The sequence below is a fragment of the Belonocnema kinseyi genome, chromosome 5 (assembly GCF_010883055.1).
Source record: "Belonocnema kinseyi isolate 2016_QV_RU_SX_M_011 chromosome 5, B_treatae_v1, whole genome shotgun sequence".
NCBI lineage: Eukaryota > Metazoa > Arthropoda > Insecta > Hymenoptera > Cynipidae > Belonocnema > Belonocnema kinseyi.
The window spans coordinates 103,650,380-103,654,707 of NC_046661.1; the positions used below are offsets into that span (position 1 = coordinate 103,650,380).

At 27.5% G+C, this 4,328-nt stretch overlaps 1 protein-coding gene across 1 annotated transcript in view; it reads right to left on the reverse strand.

Moving 5' to 3' along the window:
• Positions 1-4,328, reverse strand: part of LOC117173812 (centromere-associated protein E-like) — a 100,293-nt gene that overhangs the window by 33,108 nt on the left and 62,857 nt on the right. The gene's annotated exons all lie outside the window — the stretch shown is intronic.

Sequence of the window (4,328 nt, forward strand, 5' to 3'; positions counted from 1 at the left end):
TTTTGCGTATTTCTAACGGCTTATGAGATCCTTCTAGAAAGTTATAATTTTTATTTTTTTGAAGAAAATTTTTAAGGGTTATACTCGTTCAGAATCACCGATTCTGAAGTTTTAAAATAAAAATAACTAATTTAATAATTACAAATTTTTCATTTATCAATTAATATTTATTTTTCAAATATGTTTTTTGTCATATCCTTAGACCGTAGCCAGTGTTGAGCCGACAATGGCAGCCAAGCCCTGGCTGCCAAGTCAAGGCCTTAGTTATCAATCCGGAAATGGCGCGACGATGGCAGCCAGGTTTGGTCCAATACTGGTACCCAGTGTTGGGCCGAAAATGGCAGCCAAACCTTGGCTGCCAAGTGCAGGCCATAGTTATCATTCTGTCATTGGCGCGATAATGGCAGCCGAGCTTCGGCAATATTTTTGCCGACTATGGGCCAATGCTGGGCCTTATGTGACTTCGCACTTGGGAAGGCTCGACTTAAGACAAGTAAATGCCATTTTACCTGTCGTGGTCATAAAAGCAAGAGGAAGGCCTATGTCTCGACTCAGTTTAGAGACGCAGCCAGACATCGATGTCTTGGAGACGAACTGAAGACATAACCAAGTCGAACTCAAGTCGAAGCATTTTTACTCGGGCTAGCTTTTTTTGCTGAGTTGTTAAGCTTCAAAGGCAGATGCCTACCATTTTCTCGTCGATAGTAAGGTAAATCCCAAAAGATGCTGATAGAGAGTATCAAGCGATATGATTGGATATTTCACTCGAAATTTACTATTTGTAAGGTAAGTTTTTAATTTTCAATAAGTAAAGTAATAAATGTCGAAAATTTGCCTAATTTTTTATGATTGCAGGCGAATTTTGACTGTTACATATGGGAAACTGTAAATAATGAAAGCATACAAAAAAGACGCAATTCCAACGTTATTTCCTAGTCCAACAGTTAGGAAAAAGAAAAAGTAACACTATTTTTCTGAAATCAGGGAGCAGAGTATGTGTATTAACATTAAAAAAATCAATTGTGTGTGTTGCAAATTTGATCATTTCCCATTTAATTATGATTATTATATAATACATCTTCAACTTCATTAATGCTTGTTTATCTTAAATTTTGTATTGATATATAATCAAAAGGTGTCCAATTATATATTTAAAAGTATAAAAGATAAAATACACCATCCGGCAGTGCAGTTACTTCTTTCCACGTGTAATATTTAATCGAGAAATGTAATTTCAAACGAAGATTCGCCTGCAACATGAATTCTCTACGATATTTATGGTATAATTTAAAAAATTCTGAATTGAAATATAATTTTAGCAAATCAGCAGTAAAACATAAATTCTCTCTGACTTCTTACTTTATTCTGAATTAAAGATTTATTTGAATAAAACTAAGTGTTTAAAACAAGAAAACCCTGTTAAAAAATATTATTTTAATGTACTCTTTATTTTTATCTTTACAATCAAAGGTGTAAAAAAAGGCCGTAACCTCAGAATTGATGCCATTAAAAAAACTATTTTTTTCTTTGCAATAATTTTCAATTATCAAATCTAAAATATTATTATTATTTCTATTCTATTTACTTTCTATTAGATGCTACAGCATTTATCAAGCCCCCTTGAATAATAAACTGTTTTATAAATGGTCATTGATCAATGTGAAGGGGAGTAAAAATACAGAGTTAGACCGCATGAGAAATAGCAAGGGTGAAATGCTATATGATACAGACAGGATACTATAAGCTTTTTGAGAATCTTTTAAGGAGTTATTAGGATGAAATATATATTATTGATATAAGGTGGCCAAAATGTTAATTCCTAAAAGTTTAAACATAATTCTAAGAGAAAATATTTCTTCGCTAAGTATATTTATTTTCTTGTCTTAAAAACATGAAAATCGTCTTAATTACAATAGTATTCAAAATGAGTACAGTAGATATATTCCTGTTTCAATTGTCCGTTCTGATTCTATTTTTATTATTTGCTTGATTCAAGAAAATCAGTTTCTTAATTTTACAAAGAAGATCTGCCAAGCAATTCAGCTTACTTGATTCAATGCAATTTTTTCCGTGTCTAAAATACAAACTCTGTTATGTACATAAACTTAAAACCTTTTTTAAATTAGTTTCAGAAAATAAAAGCTGTTGGTAAAAATAAATATTTATTTTTACAAACGTACACTTTTATCATTTTTCCATGGCTCAAAATGCTGCGTAGTCCGAAATCAAAAAGTGTGCAGTGGAGAATTAAATTTATTTTCTGAAAAAAATTTACAGTTTTCTAACCTAATATTTTTCACGTATTCGAGATTAACTTTAATGTTTATTTAAAGTATTATTCGAGAGTCTGAAATTTATCAAAATTCCAATTTATTTATAGCAGGCTTCACAATATTTTTTCTATTTTCTCGCTTTCGTTTAATATTATTAATGGTTATTAAAATGTATTTAGTCTGTTGAAATTTCCACAATTTTATTCAGAATTCTTTTTTTTTAAGTCCACTGTTTTATTGAAAAACCATCCCTCAAGCTTTAAAATTCAACAATTCAATTCAAATCTGCTTAACTTTTTTTGTTTTTAAATTCATTTCTTTTAGTAGAAATTTCATATTTTTTGGCTGAAGATTCAACTGGCAGGTTGAAAATTAATCTTTTTAGATTAAATATTAACATTATTGTTGAACATTCACGTTTACGGGTTGTAAATTTAATTTTTTGTAGACATCTCTTTTTTTAATAAGATTGATCCTAATAGGAAGTGTAATTATTCCATTTTTGGTTAATAATTTATATTTTTAGTGGGAAAGTTATGTATTTTGTTAGAAATTCTAGTTTATTGATCAAAGTAGGTGCCATGCGCCAACAAGAAAGTGTTTTGTATCCTAATAAATATAAATGTAGTTTTACATTTTATTTACTTAACAAATTTATCAATTTTAGTACATTAATAATAAAACCAAACCTATCCTTAACTGTACTGACCTATCCTGACATGGCATGTTCTATCCTATCCTGCTCTATCTTGACCTCTCCTCTCCTCTTCTGTTTTATCATATCCTATTGTATTCTATTATAGCCTAACCTAATATATCATAACCTATCCAGTTCTATCACATCAGATTCTATTTAATCCTATCCTATAAAATAAATACCGATTTTCTCTTTAGGAGAAATTTCATCTTTCTTGAAGTAAAATTCAACTGTCTGCTTAAAAAACTTTTTATTTAAATGTAATATTTCGGTCTTGAAAAAGGATCTGAAGTCTTTCCTGGATAAAAATTCAAAAACTTTTTAAACTTTTTATATTGTATGTTAATAAAAATTAATCTTTGTTGAATGGAATTTGATCTCTCTTGAACAAAACTACAACTGCTTGTTCGAAAATTAAACTGTTTGTTAAGTCATACATTTTATTTAAGATTTACATTTTGGTGTTGAAAATAAACTGAAATCTTTTCTGGATGTAAGATAATCTTTTAATAAAGAAGTTTGTCGTTTTTTATTAAAAATTCGTCTGTTTTAGTACAAATTTAATCTTCCCTAGATAAAAATTCAACCATTTGGTAGAGAGTTCAACTATTTTCTTAAATACATCCTATTTGGTTGGAAAAGTACGTCTTTTTAGATGAAAAATTCAATTTTTTCGTATAAACTTATTTTTTGTTCAGAAATTCAAATTTTGATTTTAAAAAATCAACTGAAATCTGTTTTGAACAAAAATTCAACTATTAAAAAAATTATTATAAAAAAATAACAATTCGTCTGTTATAAAATAAATTTCATTATACTTGGATAAAAATGCACCTATTTGGTTAAATGACTTTAGTTTGAAATCATTTTTTTTTAAGATTTATATTTTTAGTTAAAAATGTATTTATTTATTCAAAAATTTAATTGATAAATAATGCAACTACTTGGGTGAAAGTTAAACGACGTTGTTCAAAATTTGTTTTTTTCTTCATTTTTTTAGATTGATCTTTCTTAGTTGGAAATTCTCTTTTTTTAGTAAAAAATAATTTTCTTTTTTGAAAATTTTATGTTTGTTGTGTAAAAATACATCAGTTTTGTGGAGAATTAGTTTTTTGCTGAAAAGTCATATTTTGAAAATTCTATTTTTGTAGAGAAAAATCGTCTTTTGGATTGAAATTTCAACAATTTAGATAAACTTTTATTTCATTCTTGAAAAACATTTTTTTAATTGTTGTAAACTCATCTTTTTTTGTAATAAAATTCTTTTCATTTTTAATAATATAAATTTCAACTTTTTTATTGAAATATAAACTATAGCACTTTTTCTATTGGGAATTTCTCTTTTGCGCTAAAAATTT